This window comes from Manacus candei, unplaced genomic scaffold, assembly GCF_025592945.1.
Source record: "Manacus candei isolate 608988 ecotype Guabito, Panama unplaced genomic scaffold, ASM2559294v1 h1tg000002l, whole genome shotgun sequence".
Taxonomy (NCBI): domain Eukaryota; kingdom Metazoa; phylum Chordata; class Aves; order Passeriformes; family Pipridae; genus Manacus; species Manacus candei.
The window spans coordinates 6,207,059-6,224,184 of record NW_026138050.1 but is presented as its reverse complement, the minus strand read 5'-3'; the positions used below and the strand labels follow the sequence as shown (position 1 = coordinate 6,224,184).

The 17,126-nt window shown below is 42.1% G+C and overlaps 1 long non-coding RNA gene across 1 annotated transcript; it reads left to right on the top strand.

Annotated features, from left to right (window-relative positions):
• Nucleotides 1-346: 346 nt before the first annotated feature.
• On the top strand, nt 347-13,509 carry LOC127469727 (uncharacterized). Its single transcript, XR_007904049.1, has 2 exons — nt 347-572; nt 10,919-13,509. It is a non-coding gene; the product is annotated as an uncharacterized LOC127469727 (long non-coding RNA).
• The last annotated feature ends 3,617 nt before the right edge of the window (nt 13,510-17,126 follow it).

The window sequence follows — 17,126 nt, the reverse complement described above, 5'->3', positions numbered from 1 at the left end:
ACCCTGATGAACTTGGATCCACATTTCTTCCCAGTCCTAACACTCTCCTCACATGACCCCAGTTTCTTCTTTCGCTGTCCAAGTCCTATAGCTAAAAAAAACAACTCCATCACAGTGGCTGGCTGTCACAACCAGATAAAGACGACACAGCTCATAAGGGAAACTTGGAAGGGAAGCCCTAAAGTTTGATTGCACTACACAGGGAACTAAATTTTATCCAAATAAAAGGCACCCTTCAAAAAAAAAATGTTTCTACGGGATCCTGTTACCCGATAGGGATTAAGGCCTGTGCTTGAGCTGGGCAGCTCTCTGGCTTGGTAATGCCATAATTTGGGAGTTTGCTGAGCTACAGCTATTTGCAGTTGTTAGACTGAGACGTCCTTTTCATCTCTGCAATCTCATTCAGTCCCTTAGCATTGTGGGGATGCAGGCAAACCACTATAAATAACTGAACCTTTTTGTGTCAGCTGGTACAAATACCAACCACTTCGAACAATCTGACCTTTCTTGGGGATTCTGACCAATCTGCAGTGGAAGTTGGCTGATATCTTTCAGGATTTTCCGCAGTTAAGGTATATTTAAAAGTTACTGTCTGTTTGTGTGCACTCCAAATGCTTTCTGGCTTGTTTAATCTGGCTGTGACACTTTGTTCTGTGGTTAAAAAATGAAAGTAATGTCCCAGTTAATGATTTTTGATGAAACCCATTATTCTCACAGCTATTTTTAAACACCTTGCAAGGCAAATCAATCTAACACACCTACAAGACTAATATTTTAATAAACTAACAGAGACAGTGGGCTAAAGCCATGGCATTTTTTCCTCTGAACTCTTGTTTTTAAATGAAATCCTGTGAGGTTAGCTTGGCATTCCCTTGCATGAAGAAAGCAAAACCTAGCAAATAAATTGCTGTTGCTGTCTCCTGAAGTTCGTCTTCAGCTTTAAATGGAAAACAAAATAGAAAATGGCTTCAGCTTCATAATTAGCAAAAGCTGATGAAGGATGTTCCTGCAGAAGGTATTAAATGATTATGAGATTTCCCCCTCTTCCACACACCTGTTAAATGGAAACTGATAATGCCTCTCCCTTATTAATATCTTATGAGGAAAGTCAGAGGAGATGTATCCTTGATCAAGAGATATCCATTTTATGCTTACTGCTGTAGTTCTTTCTGGAACAGAGAATGAATCTTGCCTCTGTGAGAAACTGAAGATATTGATATAGTCATTGTAACCAGAAAAATAATGAGAAAAGGCTATAAAATACAAAAAATAATCTAGACTGTGGCTTGCTTCCTAGCTTTGCTAGAAGCTGCACTGAAATTTCAAGCAGATTTTTCATATCTGGCATCCTCCCGTTCATTCACACTGTATCTGAGAGCTTTACCCCAGCTGCCCCATTTGTCAGAACCAGAGCAGAAAGGATCACAGTTTTCATCCACTGGGAGGAACAGCTCAGAGAGGTAAATGCTGGGAAAAAATTAGACTTTTTCCAGAGCGAGGCCCTACCCAACAGAAGAAGGAGTGGCTGTGTAGAGCTCACTAGAGTGAGATTTCTTAAGCCACTTTGCTCTCCCTTGTGAGCACAGTGCATTTCAGCTATGTACATAAGAGAAGATGCTCAAGAACACAAATCCCCAGTCTGTAGGATCTGGGCATTTTATATCTTTATATATTTTATATCATATTTTATATCTGGTCTGCGACTGCAAGATGAATTCTGTATCAGGTCCTTGTATCAAATCTTAAGTTGCCCACAAGTAAGCAAAGCAGTGTGATGGTGAAAGGGTATTTGCCTATTTGCTGTTGTAGAGTAAAGCTGGAGTTGATGAAATTATTGCCACATTATAAAGTCTGCAAAAGCACATTGTCTTCAAACAAGGAGATGTTGATGTGAAGCTGGACAGCCCTTTCACCAGTTTAAAAATATAATAGATTTGAAGGACATCAGTGAGGAAGGACTGAAGGGAAGTGAATCAGCTGGAATACTTTCCTCCCTGCATTGCTTTCCCTGCTCCCCAAAACAAGCAGGCAAACTCTCCCATATCTTCTGAGAAAAACTCACAGAGAGCTGCAACTCTCTGCTGAGCTGGACAGTCCACAGCCACCACAGACACTTATTTCATAACCTGGCTCTTCCCATCGAAGCTGCACTTGCTCATAGCCATGTGTTGTGTCAAGCAAGTGCCTGTGTTTTTATATCTTCCCCTTTGCAGTGAATAGGTGAAATTTTCAGGCACATTTCTCAGGGACTGCTCTGTCCCTGCAGCTCAAGCCAGGAGCTGTACCAGGGAGCACAGAACGACCCCATGACTGGCATTAGCCGTGCTCTCTCTATTAAAGGCAGCTGTCAGAAAAGGAGAGAGTTACTGAATGTCAATTAAAATGCTTCAGTGATTTAAGTGGGCAACTTCCATGCACTGCTTTGTAACGCGACACTCCCCCGTGTCCAGTTAACAGCGCTGCTCTTACAGAAGCCCCTAGTAGGTCAATTTATGCAACAGCATTGACAGTGACCTTAAGGAGGGATCATTAAACTATTCTCCTTGCCTAAAATTCGTAACTCTATCTGCTTTCCCTGCAGCAGAGGATGAGACAAGGCGGGGAGGGAGGGAGCAGTCCGTTGACCACCCAGAACGAAGGAAGAACTTGAAATTACTTTTTTAGCCCTGATTCCTCTTGGTGCACACCCTAAAGAGAAAAATGAGGGAAAAAAAGCCAGCAGTGTGGTACCCACAGTGGGTAAGACCTCACTGGTGTCTAACAGCAGAGCCAGAGGCAGTGGGAGCACTTTGAAGACTGGTGAGGGCTGGGGGGCAAAGGGTGATGCTCTGCTGCCACTGCAGGGAGGACAGCAGGGCCCTGTTGTCCCAGGGCTCTGTGGGCCACTGCTCCACTTGCCCCAGCAGCCAGATGCACCACCAGCACCCAGCACACTGAAACATGGCAGAAGTCTGGGAGGGGACGTGCCAGCAGCCGGCACCACGCCCACAGAGGTTTTGGCAGCTGTACCTGTTAACTTACAGGAAAGGGTGACTTTTGTCACTTGTCTCATCTGAGGCACACTGCAAAGTTTAGCTGAAAGCTTTTAGTGGTCCCTTGACTCTGAGCCTGCAGATATAGAGAGATAGAGAGCATAATAAACTTTCAAAATATGATCCAACTGCATAACACAGCAAATGTGTATCTTAACTGTATCCAGTGGAGCTGAATGGAAACAAACACACCATTTCAAACCAGACCACACACAGCAAGATAGTGCACATGACTAATTTTGATGACTGATTTCATATAAATAATGTACCAAGATTAGTAGATGCACTGTAACATCTCTTCATTCCACTCCTTTAATTAACTTTTCATTGAGAATCCAATTGGAAGTGGCTAATAAAATGTTTGCTTTTTGCTGCTTAGATTAAAAACGCATCCTGTCCTTACCAAAAACAGGGGGAAATTGCATGAAACTTCGGAAACAGCCTGCTTGATGCCATTCAAAACAGTGCCAGTGTTACAGCTCTTAGCTGGGTGGCAAAGGAAGAAATAACAGGTGTAGATAAGGAGTGGGAAGGGTACAGTATTATGGTTGCTACATGTTGTAAATTGCTATGGGAACCAAACAGTTTTGTTCTAGATCAGTTTTGCCACCTACACAAAAGGGGAATAAGACACAGATAACCCTACAGCTGAGTTCTGTTCTTCTGATGCCTGGCAATGCTTAAATGAACTCATGAAGGAAGTGTTGAGTAGTGAAAGACAAATGACCTTTTCCATCTGGGAAAGGTCTTAAAATCTTAAAGCTGCAATGCCTATGTTTATCAGAAGAGAAAGGAGGGAAAATGCAGGTGAGGAAGAGAGAAGCCAAATCCCCACTGTCTGAATTCAAAGAGGACGGAAGGATTTAAAGGACCTGGTGACCTTCAGGAAATTGATCCTGGTGTTGATGGATCACTATATATAGGATGCAAACTAATAGGTCAGCTGCTGCCTTTTCACTGTATAAAAGGTAAGATTTACTACCACTCCAAAGACAGAAACTTTAAATGGCTTTCAATGAAGCAATTTTAACACTTATTACACCGTCTCCAGGGATTTTCAAGACATTTTGCAAATAAGGCAAGCAGGTAGGGCAGATAAATCTTCTCATCCTGTCATTACTGATGATAAACCTGATACAGAAAGATGTGACATGACTTGTCCCAAAAAACCTCTTTAAGAGGGACCCCCATTGCTTGTGCCTCAGGTATGTGATTAAACACCAACCACCTTTCCCTTTCAACAAGTTTCATCAGCTTTCATATTGGAACTCTGCAGAACCACAGATTTCACATATTTTTTTAATACTAAGACATCAATTAGTCCAGGTTTACTCAAAACAGTGGCCAGGGTCCCTTTATAATTCTATAAACCTGAGAGGACCTATTTGTGATCTTGGACTGAGATTCAAGTTTTAAAGGAACAGTGAAACTGAGGCACTTTTTCTTATATTCTACACTTGAATGTGGCTGAAAGGCTTGTGTGGAAGGCAGCTTGTAGATTTCCAAGGCCTTTTTCTGTTTCAACCTTGATCCCAAATTTTGACTCTACTAAGGCCAACAGCTTCTCCATACAGCATTTGCAATACTAAAATCTCAGATATTATTTGGATTGGACCTTCCAAGACACATTAGCAACCAAAGTCACATTTACAAGCTCCATCTGTAACAGGCAGTGCCCCACTGTCACACCATGGTGTAGGGAGAGTAAAGTACTGCAACAGCAGTGTCAAAGCTGGGTAGAGGAAGTTAATAACAGTAAACAGGACAAGAAAAAAATAAATAATAAAAGGATTACCCACTGCATGGAAAGCTTCCCAAGGTTCAGCATGACATGGGAAAGAATTCAGAATCCCAGGTTTCACTCAGACCATTTCTGGGAACAAAGGCACCTGTATTAAAATGACTGGTGTTGATTTTGGCAAACCATGATCAAATAGAATAGAAAAGAATAGAAAAATGGTGCAAATCTGATTATCCCTGGGCACATAATTCTTGGTGCTTCACACATTCTCTCTACCCTTCCCACATATTTCTTGGCATGACCTGGTATCTTTTGTTTTGCACCACAACTTTTTTGATTAAGTGAAATATCTCTAAGATGGCAATTGGCAATAGGGTGAGAGCACTGTAGCTGGAGTGAGGAGGCTTCACAGGCACAGCCCTCCTACCTGCCAAGTCTCACCACAGTCTCCTACCCCCTGGATTCTTTTGGAACCCACCCTGAGAAAAATTCAGTCATATGTTCAGTTAATTTTAAACTAAAAACCAAGCAGAAGACAACCAGAGTTAATAGTACTCATTTAAATTAGAAGTTCTCCTATATATGGGAAAAGTCCTTGGTTGGGTTTCTCAGCAGCTGGAAATGCACACAACTCTGAGGTCTTGGACCACGGGTTTTTTCACAGCATCTGAGCACCTTCCCCAGCACTTCTCTCTAAAGGCATCAAGAAAAGAAAGACAGGAAACAGAAAAAATGCTGGAATCATTCCATAAAATGTTATCAAGATAAGAATAGCTAGAAATAATAATAGCTATTAAGGAGAAAACAGGGACAGAAACCTTCCAGAGCAAGGTGTGAAAAGACTGGGGACTGCTTCCAAAAATCAAACTGTAGCACCTCATCATTCCCCCAGGACCCAAAGCATTTTACAAGCAGAAAGAGGTGCTACCAGCTTGAAGGGCCATTCACTGCTGAACTGTAGCATGGAGTGAAAAATAGCCTTTATTCAATAGCTGTTTGGGACAGAAAGTGAAAAACAACATGGTCATTGAAAGGGCAGGAGGAATTTCTGGTAGGCAGAGCATAATTAGCCAAGTTGGCTTGTGGCCATGACATGGAGGTTAGTCATCTCCTTTTGTGAAAAGTGCCATCAGATCTTCAGTGACTAAGAACATTCAGGACCTTGGGTTTGTGTCTAATCCAGAAGATGGATAACAATGCTAAAAAGGAAACATCAGAGGCGAGTATGATCATAAACAGGGAGCATATGCAAGATATCTTCCAGATAGAGGGGGTAAAATGGAGCTCTAGGCACTGGCCAAAACAAACAGGAGTCACCATGAGTGGATGGGGGTCATTCCAGGCTACTATGTGAATTACATCAGAACCAGTATTGCCCTTCATATGGCTTCACAAAGCACGGCTTTAACACTTGAATGTCACTGGAAGAACAAGACAAAAATGCTGCACCCACAGTCAGAGAAAGCCAAGAAGGAAACTCAAGGAGATAGGAGTCCAATTTCACCTGAGGGAACAATTAAGAATTATTTATCACGGTTGAACTAATGGATCTTTATTTTTAGAGGGAGAATTGGGGAATTTTAAGAGTTTCCCGCTCTTAGCTTGTATTTAAATAATAAATCTGAGTTCTGGGGAATGTTCAAGACAGCAGTTCATGCATTTGCAGCCAGGCCACAAGAAATTGTTTTCAAAATCAAAACAATAACCAGCATTTCTGGAACCAATTCTGATGTTCTGCCATCTCTTCAGAAAACACACAAGAAAATAATTTCACCTAGTGTTGCTATTGGGGTCTACCCTGTTAAGTTAGGGGACATTTACGAAACTTCAGGATTGATCTGTAAAAAAATAAATCCTGTAAAAAAAATCCTGATGGATTTTCAGCCATCGACAGGCTGAACAAGCCTGAATAGAGATGCATCTGTATTCCTGTATTGAAGTTTCTCTATGTCTGAAAGAAGGGCTGAAAATCAAATCTGATGCTTTTCATCTGCTTCAAACTCTAAGTAAAATGCAGACCCACAAAGATAGCCCTAATTACTTACTTTAAAAGCATCATGCACTTTGTATTGAGCACAGCCTTTAACTCTGTCTGCAAGCTATTTCTAGGCATTGTGTCTTTATCCATTTCACACACACACCACAGCAAAAGGTCACTCATAAGTGTACATCAGGACTGGAAGACAGTGAAGAACTCTGCTAATCAGACTTGCTCCTAAACACTTACTGTTCAAAGAGCTGAGTGGGGCTAGACACTAATGTATTTGACCCTTCAGTAGCTTAGTAGCCAATTAGCTCTCTAAAGGCTGTGATGAACTGCACTCATTTACTGGGCATCCACACACTGCACTGTTGTGTTTAACAAGCAGTGGGACCACTGACAGCTGCCCAGCAAGGCCCTCTGCACCCTCAGTGCTGAGTCTGCCCCTCTCACTGTCCTGTCCTGTCACTGTACAGGAAAAAAGATGTGAAAAGCACAGCTTGAGATGATTTCCACAAAGAAAGAAATGTCATTCACAAAACTGTAGGATTCCAGTCAGCTCCATAATTTTCCAAGTTTCCCCTTGAATTCGCAGGAATGGAACCAGAACATCAGCTCACTTTGCTGCATCAAAGAAAGATCTTATGTTCTCTTCCAAGTATCAAAGCACCAAAGTCCTAAACACCTGGAAAACCCAAGGTGATCCTTGACATCTTCTTTGGAAAGGTGGTTATGAAATGCCAGAGCTCATCTGAAGATGTTCACACCTTTGTTTGACAAGTCTAGCTCATGTTTCTCTCTCCCTGACCGCAGCATTCTTGGCCAGCACTGGAGCCCATCATGGCAGAACACTTCATTCCCATCCACAACTCACAAGCTGGCAGATTTGATGATCTTCTTCTTAGATATCAAAGCAAGTTTGCCAGGGCTCACAAAGAGAAGTCTGGGTACACAGGTGCAGAGACACATTATCAGAGACTCCTTCTGTCCCCCAGTGTCCTTCAATCAATGCTGCACTTGAAGATCAGCAAGGCTGATAGCACAGCAGGGCTGATAGCACAGCAACCAAACTGTGCAGCTGTGAACATCATTTACCTGAGAAACAACTGCATATAGTCAGCTGCTTGTGAAGGGCATTTATTGGTCTGGTACCAAAACACTGAAACACTTAACATATTCTTAAGTCATATATGTCCCACAAGTGAGGTGTGTCCTTGGTAGGAAGCTGAATCAGAACAGGCTTAAACACATGCTTAAATGCAAGCACACATATAAGTGTCTCACTGAATTGTGGCTGTGTTGACATTTGTATTACTAGCCAAGGTGTCCAGCAGAATCATTTATTAGTCATTTCTCTCTCCCCATTTACCTTTTTTTTTGTACTGGTGGCTTCAAAGAGAAGCTGTGCTTCATACCAAGTAGGCACCACTAATCAGTCTATTTTAATAAAGAGAGAAATTAGGTGAGAAGGACAACAGTGACTGTGAAATTGGAGAGAGGCTGATGTGTTATTTTCAAAGCCTCTAATTTTTTTTAAAAGTGCTGTATTTTAGCACTTGGCACCAGTGACTATGCAAAAATAAGCCATTGGGCTCAGCAACTTCGAGTTAGAATTTTCTTTAAAAATTTCCAGTAAGCTCAACTTAATGGCAAGTCAGGGATGTTTGTTTCATGAATTAAAAGGAAATTTTCCCCTTTTAAGTAGCAAAGTCAGAGATGGGGAATGTTACTTTTTTTCTTCCATATATACCAGTTATGCCATTGTACTCTCAAAACTTCACATGCTTTCTGTGTCTCTCAGTTGAACTGCCACAATCTGCCTAACAACAGTGCAGTCCTGTGTCCATTTGAGAGCTGCATCTAAGACTCAGCCACAATTCATCAGGATCAGATGGCAGCCAGTCCTGAATGCATCTCCTGAGAGCTGGACACTGCTCACCCGTCATGGAGCAAAAACAATTATCTGAAGCTCCCCACCTGCTCCAGGGCCACTTCGTCAAATATGATACTTCAGGGGGTGATGCCTCCCTGTCATACTGATTTTTTGGATGTTGACATAGTGGTTGGAGTGAACATCTGTTGCTGCTACTCCACTGTGATCTCATTTACACACTTCAGAAGCAAAGATGAAAACTTGTTTTGGTGTCTCCCTCCTGCCTGCTCCACCTGAGAAACCCTCTGCATTTCATCTGAGCAGCTGAACAGCTGTGACCAGATGACACTTTATCTATCCCCTTCTCTCTTTGGTACATCAGTTTAATTCCCAGCTACTTGCTCACTGAATCCTCACCACTGGTGGCAGGCTTCGGGGTATCTGGCTATGCACATGGCCATTTTCTCATTCTTTCATATAAATATCTCAGGACCCAAACCAAGGAGAAATCAGACCATTTGCTTTGCAGCCAATGGAAATTGTGAGGAAACAAATAAAAAATTAATCTGTCTGCAAATCACAGAGAGAAACTCCAAGGTTGGGTGTCTCACTGAATGGGAGTGTGCTGAGATATTAGGACTGGACAAGGGACCTAATCAGTTAGAGAATGTACTAGAAGCAGTGAGTTGCAGCCTCCTGTGCTCTCTTCTGTGGCTGTGTGCCTCCTGCAAACCATTTAGAGCAATGCATCCTGTTCCATGTCTCTAACATTTGCTCATTATTCTGGTTTTGGAGCTTTTGGATGGGTTTTGTACTCCCCCTACCTTGTTCCAGTTGTGCAAGTAAAAAAAATAATTCCCTTTCTAAACAACTTCAGTGTACTGGGGTGAGTTGAAAACTGGGACAGAAGACCAGGCTTCACCACCACCTGATGCTACTGGAAAAGAGATATGGGCAGGGTCAGGGAGGAGAGTTGGGCTGGGTAATGTAGAAAGGACAGACTGTTTGTGTACCTGCTCACAATTAATCTGTGGGAAGCTACCAGGGTTAGTTCTCACCCTCCATCTCAGCCTAAAAGGTGGGGGTTTTTAGGTTACAAAGGAAAGCTCAAACCAAAACTGCAATCTTGTAGGGTTTCAGGCTTAGGTATGGTATCAGCCCCTCTTTTCCAAAGGTGACAGCAATAAGAGGATGATGGCTGATGCTTTCTCCCAACAGACTCTTGCTTTAATGAGCATTTTCTCTGCATCTAAGATGTAGCTGCCCCTCTAGACTGGTGACACTCTGTCTCATGCACAAAGCTTACACACAGTGTCAGTAAATAATGACAGCAATATAATCACAGCTACCTACAGGAGAGACATTTCCTCAGTACGACAGCTTCCAGAAGTTCAAAGCCTTACACAAGTAGAATACATGAAGGCTCTCTGTGTTAACTAATCAGTGTTTCCATCTCTATGTGATCATTTTCTAAATTGCCATAAAAGTGGCACCAAGAGCACTGAAGATGACACTCTTCTGTCTGGGTGCTGTAATCACACTGAATGTGTCTGAGCAGACTGCACAGCAAATGGGCACTGGAGATTTTAAATATCTCAGTTTTCATCATCAAACACCAAAAGCTAGTTCCTGTTTCCTTCTCAGTCACCTCTCCTGACTCCATCAGGCTATTGCTGCAATGCTGAGTGATATGTGGCAGCATGTTACTCTCAGTGGAGATTAATTATTTCTTTTTTAAGACTCCCACATCCCCCATCCCCTCTGGGTCTCTCAGTTGGTAAAGCAGCACGTCAAAAACTAATGGGAAGGTGTGAGACGTGACACGACTTTACGAGAAAATAAAATTTGGGACAAGGGAGATGGAATTTGGATTTTGACAACGAACTTTGTTTTTTTGTTTGTTTCTTCCCCTTAAGAATATGATTCTATTTTAAAACCTGAATTCATTGCTGTGATTCATACCGTAATTACTACAGGAAATTGGGAGGGACTGCACCTGTGTTGGACCATGAGGGAGCCCAAAGTGACGCTGGTTCCTCCCCACACTGACTAATCCCCTTTGTCTGCTGTGCACAAATATCAGTACCTGCCTGAAACTCCTTCAGCCCCCAGATTTCCATTTACAGCTGTCTCCAGAGTGTCACAAGGAAAGATGATGGATGGGCAGAATTTTATTTCTGTTAGAATGAAGCCAACTGAATATCTCCAACAACTTTATTAAAAATTCTAGTTCTTTGCTTAATCTTGAAAAATGTGACATGTTCCTGCAGCTGAGTTTGCATTTTGTCTAGGAAATGAATGCCTGAGGTGGAATGATCTTCTGGGGGAACTGAGCAAGATGCAATTTAATGCCTCCCCTCTCAGAGTCAGAGAGCATCCAGCCTGGGAGAGAGAAGCTGATAGCCCACAACTGCCATGTCCCCAAAGGGGTTGTACTTCAGGTTCTTGGGAACATGACCCATGAAGTCCAACAACAAAGGCAGTCAGGCTGGTGACTCAAACTGGAGACTTCCCTGTCATCTCAACCTCACTGCTCCACTCCTCTGACTCCCTCCAAGCCCTGCAGAGCATTGCTCTCCCTCCTCAGTGGAATTCTGTGATCCCTGCTGATGACCCGCTGCTCATGATCCATAGTTGGCACCAGTTACAGAAGACTTCTGGAAGAGAGCACTGAAGTGTTTGGGTTTGGTGGGATGGGGTGGCAGGGAGGGAAACAAATTAGGAGCACGGGAGCTTGGCATCTAACACAGAGGCCTGAGGGTGTCAGGTTTGGGTGAACAACTGCTCTATCACAGTGTCTGTGTAACTGAAACTCTGTCCAAAGAACAGAATTTGTTCAAGATTTTTCTCTTCTTGCACTGCTTTTCCTATTTCCCTCTTGTTTTCCCAGAAATAGAACATGACATTTATTTTTATGGACAGCATGATCTTATGGCTATTCCCCTGTGATGGAGTAATCTGAACACAATTATGTTCTGTTGACAAAAAGTGATAAAAGTGTATTGTGTCAACACTCTGAACTAACAGATTTGTCATCTGCTCTACTCCCAGATAATAGAAACAGAATTAGAAAATGCTCTGACAGACTCTACCCTTTCCTATGCTTAGGTAAACCCCAGCTCTGTGCTTGGTTACTGTACTCCAGCATTCTCCCTCTTCCAGAAAGATCTGCCTAGTTTTAAATTCAAGTGTAAATTTTGTTTTGATGGACTCTTTTTGGCAGCTTATAGCTTGTATTCTCTAACATTTCACTTCAGTTCTACTATTACCATTCCTTTCCATGGCTTTGAAAAATCCAGCTTTTTTTGTATCTTTTTTTTTTCCCCATGAAAACTTCTTTCTAGATAATGTATTTGACAATATTATCTGTGTTATATCTTCCCTCCAGCTGACTTTCACTTGAGTTCATGGACAGAAATCTGCCTGGACTCTTGTTTTCCTGAGAAGACTCCCACATTCTGCCCAACATGTAGGGCCAGCCCCAAACACATGCAAATTTTCAGTGAAAAGATGTGCACTCATCATAACATAAACCAACATCCCCTGCTAGGTTTGAAGACAAGTTTGCACTTCCAGCTCTTGGTTAGTTGGATGACAATTACTGCTTAAGAACTAAAAGAATGATGAAATCCTTCAAGCAAAATAGAAGAAGCTTTTTCATGGTCAAAAAAAAAAAAAAAACAATTTCTAAAATTTCTGTGAAACATTTTGTTTTCCAGCTGTGATTCTTTCACTGTTAAATGCCATTAAACAGCATTTCCATTCAAAAGGGCCATGTGCAATGTATATTAAGGCTTTCCAAAATTAGGAATCAATAGCCACCAGGTGCAAGTGTTTAAAATGAGTCAAACATGACAAATTTGGTCTCCTGGCTAATGCCTGTCTGAAAAAGACCATGAGCATTGGCCTCCTCATCAGAACACAAGAGCTGATAGGTGCCAGGAAGATGCTTTTACCTTACATGACTGGTCCTGTCTCAGCTCATTCCCCAGCTTCCAGGTTAAGCATTATGTTGGACTGCAACTCCTGAAAATCAGCTCTTTTAGGACCACAAATATCAGAGTAACCCAAAGTCTACTCTAATATGAGGTGAATGCTGGACTCGCTCTTCCTCCAACCTATCAACTACAGCCCACTTTGCTCCTCAGCTCCTGCAGTGCCTCAGCTCATCCAACCACAAGGAGCTTGTCCCCGTGAAAGCAGCATTTTTCACAGGTTTTTCCTTTGGTTTGGTACATTTGATGTTTGAACAGAAAAATGCAATCGATTTTGACAGCAGAGTGAAATGAACTGAGTATGTGCACATGAAAAACGATTGTTTATTCCCCTCATCCAGCTTCTGCCAGTGGGATTTTTAGTGTGGGGGTGGAATCAAGGCATTTACATCCTGAAATAAGAATAATTGGAATAGTGGCTTAGGGTATTTTGGCACCACATTCTGATACCCATAGCAACCTTTACAGAAAAATGAGCTGGACATTGAGATGGAAACTTAACACCGTCTACAACTTAATCCACAACCCAAATTTCCCAGCAGAAGCCACAGCTCATTACCACACCTACAGAACCACTTGTGAAAGAAAGCACAGATCTGACTCTTGCTCTTCCTCCTCCTCTCTGACTGACAGCCAGACTTGGTGCTCAACAAAAGGATGCTGCTGTGAGAAAACAGCTAAGAAAAAAAAAAGGTGCTAAAGTTCTTTGCAGAATTGACTTAAAGCAGTGAATACATTGTGTAACGAACAAGTTTGAATAAAGTGAAGCAATATCCCTGCAAACAAGATTTTTGCTTACCCACCAGGCTGATGCTCTCTGTGTTACTGCACTTCAAGCTTATCAAGTCAATCTCCTTGAATAAATGAATATTTATCTTGTTTTATCAGTAAGTGTCTTTCTATCCTAATGTATTAGACTATATCAAAATAAGATCCATATACCTAATGTGACTTATTTTACCAAAAACACTTTGTCCTAACAGCAATACTTTTGTAAGGTTACTCTCAGGATTATTTTTTGGTACAATTTGGTCATGATTTTAACACTAATCCAAAGTATCTTAGAATCCAACATACTCAGTTTGTAGCACTTGAGTTTTCCATTGGAGTCAACGAGGCCATTATTCACATGCTTAAAATTAGGCATATGCTTAAGTGCTTCGCCTTTGGGATAAAGAGCACATTTGGGACTCTTTGGTACTTAGCTCTGATAAAATCCATCAGTCTTGCTTAGACGATTAAAACAAAAGCATCTTTCTCAGAGCTTCCAACAGATGTTTTCATAAATTTTAACATACTTCTTTTCCCTGTCTCATTCATTTCCAGTACAAGTATTCCCTTAAAAGCTGCATGAGGAAATCTGTAAACTCTTTGGAGGAAATTTATTTGGATAGAAAGACATCTAAAGAAGCAGAACAGCACTTGCAATGATCTCTGGCCAAATTCTGCACCCGTTAAATTTCTTTATGCCTTTCCCCACTGCCAGATGTATCTGTGCAAATGAGATTTTTCCAAAGTAACTATTGTCTTATCTGAATCCCAGACAATTCTTTTAATAGACTCTGAGCAGAGGTTTTAACAAACCAAGTGAGTGTGTAACTGCTCTCTCCATATGTCTGAAATGTATTCCTTCCTCCACCCGCCCCATTTCACTCCGTCGACAACGTGCATTTTGTCAAACCTCTTGCTGCAAATCATTCAGTCAATGAAACTGAAAGACATTTCAGCACATTTTTATCAACGGAATGTAATTTTGTGCAAATCATGCTGTCAACAGGAAGGAATGCCAAAAGAAAAGTGAAAGAACCCAAACTCATTTTGTCCGCAAAAGATAAATTACCATTTGCTTTTATTTCGTGCGTGTAGACAAAATGGAAATACCAAAATTTCCCCATCTGGGAACAAAATTGAGATTGATCTCTTAATTTAGGAGACTGAATGGTATTTGATAGAAAAATATCAGTTCTGTGAAGGACCACTGAGATGCTGAGTAAGAAGAATTTTTCCAGCACTGTACACTTTTCACTGTTTTTTTTTGTATCAGTGAAATGCCACCTGAAATATTTAATCCATCGCAGCAAAATACTCAGTGATAGACTCAAATACAAGAAGGCAGTCTGAGCTAAAGAAAAACACAGGTGCTGTTTCATTTTCCATTTGATGACTGGCTTGGGTTGCTCTGTGGGTGCATGTCCAATGCTGTGTGGTCACTGATGCTCCTCATGACTTCGTGCCATAGCTGTGGCCACCTTCTGTTTTTCTCCATTGTGATGTTTTATCCCTTTGTTGCTTTGAGTTTTGGTCTTGTTATTACAAAACTTGTTCTTTCAGCAATTGTCTCTATACCTCAGGTCCCAGACTGCCTGGCACAGCACGGTGGTCACTAAAGCTCTGCAAGACAAAGCAAGACTGATCTCACCAACTGCCTTGCAATCGTTCTCCATCACAGGATTGGAACCAGTTTCTACTTTTCAACAACTAAAGGGCCTTTTTTTCCTGGTCCACACTGGATTCCTGCCTGGGCTTCTGTTAATGCCCAGCTAAACCCAACTAGGCAAAATGCCTGGCTGCTCTAAAGGTGAAGTGAAAATTGGCCCCTGAGAGAAGAAGGTTACAGGAGGACATTAAAACATTTGATTTCCTACACCTACTCAGGTTTTACTTCAAGAGGTGCTTAGCTGATTGTGATTACAAGGTTAGTTTTTATAAGGATGGCTGCTTAATTTTCTACAATGCTTTGATACTATTTTTCTGCGGACTGGAGTTATTTATTAATATGGTAAAATCCAGCAGTAACCTTACTGGGTTTTTTGGAGAATTTCACTGTGTTTTTAGATCACCTTATCCCTTCCAGTTCTTCAGTGAATTGTTCAAATAAGGCCTTGGAGAACTGACAGTCCCAAAGACTTTGTATGGGGCTGGAGGAGCAGGGACTGCTGGCAGTTATCCAGCATTTTAGAAATCAGAATGGGGCTTAGCACATGCCATTTTGGTACACCCTGTGGGGGACCACAGATCATTTTCTCCATCAGTCCCCAGTCTTTACTGGGGAAAACAATGATCCAGCCAAATTCCCCAAGTCCTGCTCATCCACAGGAGAGGGATGCACGGAGAGAAGGTACGCATTGTGCAGCATTAAAAATGTAACTGCTTTGAGACACGGGCCAACAGGCTGACACCAAAAGCTGGCAGCAAATATGTCAGAGGGATCACGAAGTTGGCATGAGAGGGTTTCAGCTAATACAAGAGATTATTTTCAGGGCCTTATTGCGTGCCAAGCACAACACAAAGCTGGCCTCAGAGAGCAGCACTTCTGCTGGAGCCGTGGGGGGTGGCAGCGGAGCAGAGCAGGCGCTCGGGGAGGAACCTGGCCTGGGTTTTTATCTGGGACAGCACTAGGGCTCTGCAGGGACCAGCTACTTTTTGGCTGTGTGTCACTGCTATGTGTCCAAGCTAGTCTCTATTTGCAGCAGTCTGCCTAAAGTGCCTCTGGGGTGGGTCACCTTTCTGAGCTTTATGCTCTCCTTGACACAGCATTAGGAGGGAGACCTGGTGAATCCCTTTGGCTGCACCAGGATGCTCGAGTGGATTATACATCTGAAAACCTTCCTTTTTTTCAACATCAGGACCTCCTCTTTAAATCTTACCTGCCTTTCTACCCAGAGTAACCCCAAAGGCAAGAAAGAACTCGTTGAAATCATAATGTCATTTTAAAAGTGGTAGATACATTCAGTGGGAAGAAATATCCTGAGGAATGAAAAAAGAATTTCATGCCATTTTGCTGTGCACTTCTCATGGTATCTTCTTGCCACTTTGGTTGTGCTGGCAGTGCTGCATATTGAAGGAAGGATTCTTACCTGTGAGGCATAGACAGCAAGCACTGCAAAGCATTTGCTTGGTCTGGATCAACAGAAATTTCCCTCTTTTTAAAACCTATTATGTCAAAGCCTTTCTGAAGAAGTGGATGAGGGCAATGGCTCTGCCTTCAGCATGGCCATCTTTGCTCACTGTCATGAAATGCCCTCACCCTGATCAGTTCTGCTGGTGTGTGGCACAGGGCTTTTGCATAAACACAGCAAATAGAAAGACTGAAATTTGTGCATCCTCCTTCCCCCAACACTTTGTACTGTGACACTCAGAATCAAGGTCTTGCTGACTGACCTTTCTTTAATTTGTATGTTGACTTCACAAACCCTTGATCCTGTCCCAGTTGTGTCCACCCAACCCCACCTTTTCAGCAGAATTTCGAACAATAGAGAGGAAATGAAGACCTGGGAATTTCCATGTTTTCGTGGCCGATTTCTTGTTTGCATGTTACACAATTAGCTCTCAAGGAAAGATGGAAACCTTATATCAATGTGAAACTACAGTACTCAGCTGTAGGACACCTGGAAATCAAATCATTAATTACTAACACAGAGGTAGATTGTAGATTCCCTGCTGGAATTCACCCACATCTTCATTCAACAGCAATAAAATGATGGCAGAATCAAATATTTAGATT